Source organism: Euprymna scolopes, chromosome 6, assembly GCF_053919585.1.
Source record: "Euprymna scolopes isolate OS-2025 chromosome 6, ASM5391958v1, whole genome shotgun sequence".
NCBI classification, from domain to species: Eukaryota; Metazoa; Mollusca; class Cephalopoda; order Sepiida; family Sepiolidae; genus Euprymna; species Euprymna scolopes.
The window spans coordinates 106,825,540-106,837,597 of NC_136487.1; the positions used below are offsets into that span (position 1 = coordinate 106,825,540).

General features: G+C 35.3%; 2 protein-coding genes across 2 annotated transcripts in view; one reads left to right on the top strand and one right to left on the bottom strand.

Annotated features, from left to right (window-relative positions):
- The window catches only part of LOC145277841 (protein GVQW3-like), a 115,610-nt gene extending 113,434 nt beyond the window's left edge, over positions 1-2,176 (bottom strand). The window contains exon 1 of the mRNA XM_080129784.1: positions 2,046-2,176. The gene's annotated coding sequence lies outside the window, so the exon portion shown is untranslated. The remainder of the gene's footprint in view (positions 1-2,045) is intronic.
- The window catches only part of LOC145277840 (serine/threonine-protein kinase PAK 2-like), a 299,605-nt gene that overhangs the window by 74,681 nt on the left and 212,866 nt on the right, over positions 1-12,058 (top strand). The window lies entirely within an intron of this gene.

The following is a 12,058-nucleotide window of genomic DNA, read 5'->3' on the forward strand; positions in this document are numbered from 1 at the left end:
GTCCTTAAAGGTTTACCAGGTGATTTTAAGCAGTTTACCACCTTGATAACTCAGAAAGAAAAACCCATGACTTTTAGTCAATTCAAAGTAGCACTTAGAAGGAAACTGAGAAAATGATCACAGTCACAGAAAAAAACGAATCTACAAATATCATGAAATTTAAAAATGCCCACTTAAAAACACTAAAATTAAATTATACCTTTAAGTCGAATAAAAACTGCAACTTTTCCAAAAACAATTTTTCTCCTAAGAATAGAAAGGATATTATTTACTATAATTGTCAATGATCCAATCACAAGAGTTTCCAATGTAGATACAAGAATTTGAAAGGGGACTCCATTGAAAATATGGAGGGCTCTGTTAGCGAATATACATTTTTATGTTCATGTACGTTTGATTCAGAAACTCTTTTGAAATTTAAGATGGCTTCCAATTCAAGAGTACGTTTATTTACTTATTTTTTTTTCATATTATTAATGTAGTTGATTTTTCAGCCTTGTTTTGCAAAGCAAAGGCATAGGTATTTTATTTCCCTTTAATAAAATTTGGACTTTAATTTACTTCTATTTGCTCCTTTCTTATTGCTCCCTTGCCTTTTCCATTTTTTTCTCTTCCATTTATTGTTTCCCAAAAGACAGAATTTAATGAACAAATCAAATTTTTCTTATTTTGTCAATGAAGACAATAGTATAAGAATTGTTTTTTTTTCCTCAGAGAATGTAATTAATATGTTGTATAAAAGATTGATCTAAGTCCAAATATACTTTTCATGAAACATCAGAGTTGTGAAGATGCTCTATCACCGAGATAGTCGGTTTGTCTTATCAATCTTCTGGAGAATTGCCACTTTTAGAGAGTTTTTTTTTTTTTTTCAGAGAGGTAAAAAATCTTCAGATTTCTTCAGCAATTTTGGCTGATTGATTTTACAAAAATAAACATTAAAAAGTTTTCCTACTTAAAAATAATAATAATAAAAAACGCGATTATAAGATCATTATTTTGTTATTTTTTCTGTTATAAATTTTGCAATTTGATCATATTCCTTGAGCGAATCAAACATTATATCTAAACCATTTATTAACCTACATTCAAACAATTCCATTGTCCATTTTCAAACATACTGAACACAGACTTTTATATTTCTTTTGTTGGTCATAGGGATAGAATGGAATGATTTGCACTAGTCCAGTTATCTGAAATAGAATGAAGACTTGAACACATTTATTATTATGGAGAGCCCGGGAATGACCTCTTTACAAAATCATCTTTACAGCAACAGATATAACTTACTGCTTGCTGACTAGTTTGGCTCTATTTCATCGTTGGTCGCAGTCACGTTAGAAATCACTTCAAAATAATGACTATGGGGAAAGGGAGGACGATTGAGCAGCCGAGAGAGCAGGCAAATCATGATGGGTCACTAAATTGTGGAATGATGATACTGTCATATAGGAAAGTGTGTGTGTAGGAGTGGTGGTGGGGGGAGTAAGTGTCAGTATTTAACAGGCTTCTTCTTCAAAGATATATTTTCCATATACCTTATAGAACTTATTTTTACAGCATCATCTATCCTTTACTCTCTCTAAACTGTTATGTCAATCTAAACTGTTATGTCAAGAGGAATAATTCAATATGGAATGCTTTAATGTTCATCTTCTTGCTTTTTGGTGATTTGTTTTTGTCTCAAGAACATCTGTTCTTCATCCAGAAATGAAACTCTTCATTTTCTCTGGATTTCCCTTCATCTGATGTATTTTTGTTATTTACGTTTGTTCATTAAAATAAAATAAAAAACAATTAATTAAACAATATCAAGTATAGATTTCATTTATAGTTTGTAAAAAAAAGCATCAAATAGAAACTCCATTTAACACACGATAAACTATGAACATTTAAGGTTTGAATAACTTTTATCATCAACAAAAGACTAGATTGAATGTGTATGTTCAAAAAGGTTCATGTTTTATGTGTCGTCAGCTTTCAAAATAATACAAAGTAAAAAATTGGAATAAATGGAAAAAAGGGAAAATTTTCATAAAGAGTACTTATTCCTTGTTCTTTTTTGTTGGTCGAGTAGCATCACAAAGAGGAGTGTTTGGTGGCTTTAACAGTGAAAGCAGATGACTTCTCACTTGATTGCACCTGTGTCTTGTTTCCTTGGTGTCTTGTTTCCCTTCTGTCACGTTTACAAAAATCTTGGGGTTTATCTCTTCTTACCAGCTCGCACAGACAAGACAAGTTGGTTGTGAAATTTTATTTTTATTGTGTCCCACTTCCATTGGCTAATTTTTATTATTTTTCTCTTTTTGACCGGATGGGTGCGGTCGAGCCTATGCGTATTGATGCGTTTACACACTTTGTCTGTGACAGCCGACAAGTAAACATCCGGTTGGGAGTTTATTACTTTCTTCATGAATCCGCACAGATTTTAACTTTATCTACTTTATATGTTCTTCATGGAGAGAGAAAAAAAGACAGATGAATATATCTGTTATATCTGTTGCTGTAAAGAGCATAGAATCAGGCAAAACGTCTCAGCTAGCAGTTGCCTCTTTCTTTCCAATATCTACCATTTCTATTGCTATCAATGTTATCTTTAACTTTCCTTATGAATTCCTTCTTTCTATCTGGCATCATCATGGTTTTTCTATTTAACTTATTGATTTCCTACTATTTGGACGTCATGTATAAATGGTTTACTCACATCTGATCAGACATAGCTACAGACATATATCAAGCTGAGATTCTTCTGACTAAACCAGAAATATACTAAGCCTATCAAAATGTCTCTATAAGGTAGCAAATTTTTAAGAAGTGTACAGTTCAACTGTACGAGTTCACAACTCTTGAGAGAACAATATTGACCATTCTAACCCTCATGTATTCACCTGCAAGTCAAGATTCATCATACAATTCTGCATAAGTTGAATGTGATATGTTCATAAAAAAACTTACCTAGCATCTAGAAAACTCTTTAGTGAAGAGGTGGAATTTTGCAACTTGTTGCGTTAGTAGGGAGTATTTACGTTGAAAGGACACAAGTGCTATGAATTATTCAGAATGCATTCCATTAAAATACTTTTAAAAAAGGCACAGGGGCGCAACATTGTTGCGATAAGATTGATAGTGCAAGACCTATTAGATTAGAGACTTTTTTTTGCCTAAAAGGAAGAGACTAGTGGTAGATACATTAACCCAGATATGGCAACAATACTCTATGCATGAGCAAATGGTGGCTTTGTAGAGATACAGGATACTTTGAGGTGTGAGTAGTTTTCTAGTACAGTAGTGAGAGCCCACCTTTTTTTTCAGCAGTCTTAGCAATGTTTTCAATGTATTTGTTTCAATTTATATTAACTATGAATGTTAAGCCTAGGAGTTTAAATGATGAGCTTTTTGGTTAGGTGTTATTTCAAGTTGGAAGTTTCAAGCCTAACTTTGCCGTCATCATCATCCAATTTAAGTATTTCAGGTGCTTCAAGTGTACTAGATTCCAAGTTAAGCAACATCAGGTAGTGTCTTGCATTTGCTCCCCATGAAGTTTGAACCAAATGGTTTCTTTCGTCATGCTGCATACAATCAGATCACTTCTTATGCATTGAAGCCAGGTTTTTTCTCAGTCTATCACACTGGCTAGTGTCTGTCGCATCCAGGCATGTTATGGAGTTCATGCAAGAAGTAATATGCTGCACATAGCATCTGAGATGTTGAGTGCATAACGTATCCAAAATCTCACCAATGCCAAGTTTCTGATGAAGTTGAAAGGATCCTTCCCTTCAATTTACTGCTACGTATTTACCTGATTATGGTGCAGTCATTACGCCTAAGCCTTTGCAGATCAGAAATGCTTATGTAAAGAGAAAACAAATGTGCGTTGTTGTTGACTACACATTTAGAAATTCTACAGACACAGTTATAAACGCATATAAACTATTTTTTTTATGTTTCACTGTCCTGAAAGTTGATTCTAACTTTTAAAAAAGTTTATAGGAATTTTAATTTTAATTAAAGCTAGTTATAAGAATATTTTAATCCTTTCTGGTGATTTGTATGAGATCAAAATAGATTTCTTTTCTTGGGGGAAAAACAGGAAGTCATCAGCATGGCATATGTTGGATAGCTATTATAAATTAACTTCCAAACTTACCTCTGATCAGGTTTTTATTTATCCTTCTTTTTCTCAAGTCCATTCTTATCACTTCTTATGTTTTCTCTGGAACTGAATTACCTCAACTCTTCTATATTTACTACTAACCCAAGAACTCTCATCAATTTTTACAATATAGCCATAACATCGAAGTCTCCTGTTCTGTAAAAATCTTATAATGTCCAGATTCAACCTTCTTTTGGAGGTCATCATATCAAAGCCTGTATTTAAGACTAACATTACACATATATCGTATCATCCTCATATCATGGTTTCATTTCCATACATCTTCACACTGTGTTCACATGTCTGATAGACTCTTCTCTTCAATATATGATTAAGAAAAGAATTTCAAGAATGATAGAAAAATATTTATATGCATATAAACAGGACAATAAGTTTCCGTCTAGTAATCTTTTTATTTAATAAAGAACTTGACTACTTGACAAGCAGAAATGCACAGCTTTTATAGTCTTTGATTATCAAAGGGAGATAATCCATATTCACATTCTCCCCCACCAAATTTCTTACTCATAGGGGAGAAAGTCCCTTAAATGTCCAGGCTCCCTATGAGCTCACAATGGCTGCCTCGGAGGTCCATGATTTGGGGTTGGAGTACTCAAACAGTTAGGCTCTTCAGTGTGATCCTGTCTGTGGGCCTTAAAATACCTTGTTCCGAAATGTTTCCTTCTCAGAAGAGCAGGCCGTTCCACATCAGAGTCAGTCTCTGAATGAACATGTTTTTTCATTGCTAGTCCTTAATCTGTCAGGGATTCAGATGTTGGTAAATCTGAAGTATTTGACGGAGCCTCAACGGAGACAGTGTCATTAGACAATGTATCAGGAGCAGTTTCAGTGTCTTGATCTTCTGAATGGTCTCCAGTGTCAGGGGGAAGTGATCTGTCCTCAGGGGTTATTCGCAGTCCTGGTACGTCTCCGGCAGGTACTAAGTCTCTGAGAAACACATTAGATTCTCTATTGTCTGCATGTCGTACTAGAACATACTGGGGTTAGCCTCTCTGAGCTCTACCTCATCCACCAAGGGATCGTTTTTGGTGTAACGTACATGTCGTCTCAGAAACATAGTACCAGATCAGGAGAGCCAAGATGGAAGCGATACTCTTGCCAAACACCATCGCTAGAAAGGTAAAAACCTTTCATGTGGGGTGGCATTCGTGGCGGTATACAATAGGGATCATATGGTGTATAATGCAACAGGAAGGAGATTTTCCGAATTATCAATCTAACATCCATTATTTGATGAAGCCAATTGAATGGCTTTCCAAATAATGCCATTATATCTTTCGCATTAGCCATTACTTTTCGGGTTGTAGGGACACATTGCTGTAGAAATTGTCAAAACTGCTCTGACATGAAAGAAGCCCCTCGGTCTGACTGTATATAGGCAGGGACTCCAAAGAGAATAATGAACAGAGGAAGTATACAATTGCAGTAGCCGATATGTCTGAGCAAGGGAAGGCAAAAGGAAACTGTGAATATTCATCGATAACAATTAATATAAATTCTTTGTTTTGCTTGGTAGCAGTCCTTTAAAATCAAGATTTAGTCTTTTGACCAGTTGTGTTGCTTTTATTAAAACGCCAGTTCAAGGTTTATAAAACTGAGGCTTTATTTTAGCACACGTTTGGCAGGAATTTGTAATTCTTTTTACCTCTTTCACTGAAAAAGGCAAATTTCTACACCTCCCAGCATCAACTATTCAAGTAATGCCCGGGTGACAGAGATTGTTATGTAGTGTTCGGAGTTCATTCTTGCTTGATGCCATACAGCATACTGTTGAGAGTGTATCAGCTGTTAATTCTCCTTGACATCGAAAGAGAAACATGATAGTTCGATTCTCCACCTCGCTATTTTCTCATTTTTTATTTTGCTTGTAGTTTTAGAATTAAACATAAAAGCAACTGATTTTTGGTCAATAATTAGTTTAAAGTTGCATCTAATCAGGTAATGCCGCCATTTTCTTAATGCCTCGACTAATCATCGTTCAGCCCGTGAAAGGGTCCTTGCAAAAAATGGCTACAGGACGATTAGCTTATCTCAAAGAAGCAGCAATAGCACAGTCTGACATGTCAACAACCAGAGGAATATTTTGGTCTATCATTGTAGTTGCTGATTTTGCAATATCCTTTTTCAGTCCCTCAAATACTTCAATGGCTTCATGGGACAGAGGAAACGTCTCTACTTGTGTTAATGAATGTATCTTTTCTGAAAACGATGCAATCCATTGGGAGTAGTGAGCAAACATGGCCATGGCACTTTGAAGAAATGGCCAATCTTGAGGAACAGGCATCTGGAGTAAAGGTTTCAATTGATCTGCATCCGGTGTTATAAAACCTTTGCTTATCGTATACCCCAGTAGGTTTATTTTATCCAGTCCAAACGAGCATTTATTGTCGTTTAGGGTAAGTTTGTATTTGTAGACGGCAGACATGAACCGCCTGAGATTTTTGTTGTGTTCCTTTTTATCATGGCCACATACGTTTCAATGTATGCGAATGTACCTTCCAATTTCTCGTCCGTTATGATTTGGTTGATTATACTTTGCAAGTTGGCTATTCCATTCGTAATGTCAAAAGGAATCCTATGAAATTGATACAGTCGACCGTTTGCCTCGAAAGCTGTGTATAGCTTGTTTCTAGGTCTATTGGCAATCTAATTGTACACACTTTTCAAGGCCAAAGTGCTAAACATACAATATTTGGCTATTTCGCCTATCATTTCCATCTATCCTAGGTAGTGGGAAGGCGTCCAAAAGCATAAATCTATTTATGGTTTGGGAGTAATCTATAACCATTCTCTTTTTATGGTTTTCAAAAGTGGTTATAACTACCTGAGCCTTTCAGGGTGATTTGCTTGGCTCGATTATACCCTCCTCAAGTAGTTTTTTTTTTTTTATCTCAGAGTCAATAAATTTTTTATTATTATTATAAGAAAAACGTCTGCTTCTCACTGCTATGGGTTTGAAGTTTTCAGTTAGGTTTTCAAAAAGTGTTGGGTACTAGATTTTGACTGTTGCCAATCTACAAATTTTTAATGTGGGCATTGAACTACCAAACGGAATTTCAATTTGTGAGTGTTGCTGCAAAAAATTGTGTCCCAGTATTATTTCCCAACAAAGGTTTTTCATCATGGATAATTTAGTGGTTTTATAGGAAACACCATTAAATAGTAAATCCACTAAACAATAACCACTTATTTGTGTAGACAATGAAGCGTTCACCATTGTTACTTTGCTGGAGGCGGGAACGAAATACAATTTGTTGGTTTTTACCAAACTTTCTTTAATAAAATTTTCTGAGCTGCCAGTATTCTCATATCTTATGTTAATTTTTACTTTTACAATAGTTTTCCTGGAGTGGCGGCTTAAGTTGCAGAAGTATTTTGCCGAGTGACTTTATATCGCATTTTAGAAGATTTGCATACCTTTGAAAAATGGCCAAGTTTTCCACATTTATGACAACAAGTATTTCTGACAGAGCATGAAACTCGTAGATGTTTAGATAAGCCACAAAAATAGCAGTGTCCTTTTTTAAAGTGGCAGTGACCGACTGTTCTTGAAACTTTGTCAGACTCTCGTTATGAGGGGGGGGGCAGTAGAAACAGGTGCGTTTAGTGCGGTGTCCACTGTGTCTGGCTGTAAGAACTAGACTGCTGTATAGCACATTAGAAGGTATAAGCTTGCTCATAAGCTGTCTTAAGTGTAAGAGTCTTATTTTTAAGAAGACGTTGTCTTACTTGAGCATTACATAAACCGTTAATGAAGTCATCCATTGGGCTTCTAATGCAATCATTGGGCAGAAGTTGCAATCTTTGCCCTGTGTCTGAAGGCTCTTAAGGAAATGGTCCAGTGTTGCGCCTGATTCTTGTCAACAAATCACAAGTAGGTTTCTAGAAAATATCACATTTTGGGGTTTTATGTATGTAGCATTCAGTACATTGATTGCTTCTTCGTAGGTAACGCAATCCGAGATAATTTCGTTGACTGTGTGAGGCAGGTAGTTGGTTAGGAGCGCACACTTATTGATGATACGTTCAGGTCTTTCTAAATGTAGAACCTCAATGAAATTTGTAAAGGTCTCCCACCAATGTTTCCAGTACTTGTTGGCTGAATCGCTTTCTGAATCTGTTATAAATCACTCCAGTCGCATAAAATGTTCCATTCTTAATTGAATAAATTGTAATGAAAACATGACGATAAGTTTCCATTTAGTAATCTTTTTATTCAATTAAGAATTCGACTACTTGTCTACTCAATAAGCGAAAATGCACAGCTTTTATAGCCTTGGAGTGTCAAAGGGAGATAATCCATATTCACAACAATATATATATAATATATTTATTCTGCTTTTACAGTTTCCTGTTCTCATCAAAGGCGTCACTGATTTCCTGCTTCTTCTGATTCTCACTTTAAAATATAGATTCTATGCTGATATCACACAAATCAAAATAAGATTGCAGCAATCTACAGAAGCTTGTTTAGCAATACTGACTTTAAACATTTTAAACAAACAAAGGTTCTTAAAGATTTTAAACAAAGATTCCTACAAGCCTGCAGAAAAACTGAAAACGTTATTGAGAAAAAAGAGGAAAACAAAATTCTCAAGGACAAATTTTAATCTTTAAAGAAAACGATTGTTCGATAGCCAAATTTGAAAGAATTTGGAAAGCAAATTGTGAAGTGAAAATGACAAATCAAACAAACTACAACTTCTTGAATTTGTTATTGAGGAAACAAACAAATTGACTAAAGTAAAACCTAAAAAAAAGCAGATCGAAGAGAAAGTTGAGATTGATGATCAAATCTTGAACATATGTCCCATCTACAATTCAGTAAGAAATCTAAATTTGAAAGAAATCATGGATTTTGTGAACGATGAAGAGTGCTATATGCTAATCTATCACCCAGAGCAACCAGATATCACCCAGATATGCTCCAAATCATGAAACATAATGTACTATCGTGTTGAAAAATGTATAAGCTTTATTTGATGGTTCAAATCATGTTCTGTACATATAAACATGCAACTGCAGTCCCCCAAAGCGAGACATCACCCATGTTTTCATTGAGAGTATTTTTAAGAGAATGAATCAAGTGGAGTGCCCCTGAACTCAAAACGAGAAGAGGCAATCATAAAAAGGATTTCATTGTAAGAGACAGACAGATCCTGCAAAGGTACGAGGGGCGTGCAATAATTAATGCCCCTGACCCATTTCCCATAGCAGTAGAGCAACAAAACTTGGCACAGTTATTAGTCTTTCTCTACATAGGAACCACCCAGAGTTATGCATTTCTCCCATCATTTGATGCAGCTCTGGAGACCGTTTTTGTAGAACGCCCCAGGTTGGTCCTCCAACCACGACGTGACTTCAGAAATCAAGGCTGCATCATTTGGAAAACGCTTTCCTGTCAAAAACAACTTCATGGCTGGGAAGAGGTGAAAGTCAGAGGGTGCAAGGTCAGGAGAGTAGGGAGGATGGGGTAGGATTTTATAACCACATACCTGTGATTCTGATCTGGCGACATGCAAGTTGTGGACCAGAGCGTTGTCCTGCAGGAGGAGGGCACCTTTGCTGATCTTGCCCTACCTCTTGATTTTGATAGCTTCCCTTAATTTCCTCAAAAGTGAAGCATAATAGGCTCCTGTAATTGTGGTACCCTTTGCTAGGAAATCTGTCATCCCATGAAATGGTTCCAGAAGACTGTGAGCATGACCTTACCAGCGGAGGGCTGCACCCTTGCCTCCTTTGGATGTGGTGAGTCCAAGTGCTTCCACTGCATTGACTGGGCTTTGGTCTCTGGATCATAGTGATGGACCCAGGTTTCATCCTGTGTAATCAGCCTTTTGAAAAACTTTCTCATCTTCTTGGCACATCTCCAAATTCATCCTCGAGCACTCAACGTGTTCTCACTTCTGGAATGGTGTGAGCAACCTGGGAATCCATCTGGCAAACACCTTATGCATATGCAAATGGTCATGAATGATAGTTTCCACAGACCCTGTACTAATCTTGACATCTTGGGCTATTTGGCGACTAGTAATACGTCGATCTTCCAAAATGGCAGCCTCAACTTGACGGACAGATGCCTCATCAATGGCAGAAGGGGTGGGGGCAACCAGATTTGAGAGCTGTTTCCACAGGCTTCCGGCCATGTTTGAATTCACGATGCCAGCGTTTTACAAGGTCATATGATGGGGCATTATCACCATAAGTTTCTTTCATTTCATCAAAAGTCTCCTATCGTGTGCGTCCTTTCAAATACAAAAACCGAATCACTGCTCGACATTCAACAGGCTCCATTTCACACCTGACTCAGTTCAAACACCTGTAAAACAGAAACCACAATTAGTTCAGAGCTGTAATTTGCCACATAATCCGTAGAGATATAAATCATTGCACGTGCAAAATTTCAGCTAGATCAAATAACTGGAAGTGGGTCAGGGGCATTACTTATTGCAATGCCCCTCGTAACTCTGGAAATTTTTATTAATCAATTAAGCTGCAAAAGTTGTATTCATAAATCCATTGAAAATGAATGCTAATAATCTGAAAATTGAATTAAGACAATGTCTGTTGGAAACATTATCAACTTTGCTGTTTGATGTCCAAGACTGGCAACTTCAAAGTGTATGTTCAACAACTACAGTCCCACATCGGTCTTATTATAGAGAGTTGGTTTCACAAAGATATCCAAAATACAGAAATCCACATGGAAAATTATGTAATTTTTTAATGCGACATAAAATTGTTAGAGGTGGTGTATATAAAAGCAGTCTAATAATGTCACAGTGTCAACATCATCATAATGCTCAACTAACTATTACTATTCTATGTCCAACTGGAAAAAAATGGTTTTCACTGCAATATATACCGTAGTTTACAGAAAGAATGATTGTTAAATATGTTGGAGCATTTAAATGCATTTAACTCTGAAAAAAATGATACCAGAAATATTTTTATTTTAGACTTCCACATATATGATTTTTCAGTTGTTTGAAATTAAATAGAATAATCATTTGAATTTAGTTCCTCAAATACATCAAATTCTACTTTTTGGGGCGATTACATGTAAACAGCTAGAAAATATATCCGCAAAAAGAATTTAAAAAATATAAAATAAATATTTTAAATTTTAAGGTGGAGATCACTTTTCTATATAAATTCAACCTAAAATGAGCACGCACTTCCTGCCCAGCTGATTGAAAATATCTGTGTTTGCCTAAGTAAAAATAACAATAAAAAATTCTAACGAATATTAATGAACTTAACTGAACAATCTACACAATATGAACTAAACTTTTTTATTTTTACTCTAACTTAACACTAAACTAACTCTAACTTAACCCTAAACTAAGTTTTAGTTTTAGTTTGCTAAATCGATGTCATTTGGTTTGCATTGTGTAGAAGTACTGGAACTTGATTTGGGCTTTTTCCAGAAAGTCAGAACTGTTCATGTTAACAACTGCAGATTTTTGGATGCTTATTTCTTAAAAAGCACAGAAAAAAAATTACCCTCTCCATCCATGCACAATAAATAAATAAATAAAAATCATGGGAGGGTACAGAAAAAAAGATGCATCCCAAAACATTAAATATTATTTCCATACTTTACTTTTTTTGTAGGAAAGAAAAACACCAAAAAAATAAATAAAATGCTAGTTTCTATTATTTTTCGTAGACTAATTTTTTTTTTAATCATTAGCAGCTTATTTTAGGTTTGTTCTTTTGAATGGCAAAAAAGTTATGATGATAATATTAAACAATATTAAAGTTATACCATGTTATATTGAGTGTGTATAAATTCTATCATGCGTTTTATGGGCAATGAAAGATTTTTCTTTAACAACTACAAAAAAAAACTTCTCAACCACCGATTGTTATGAAAATAAC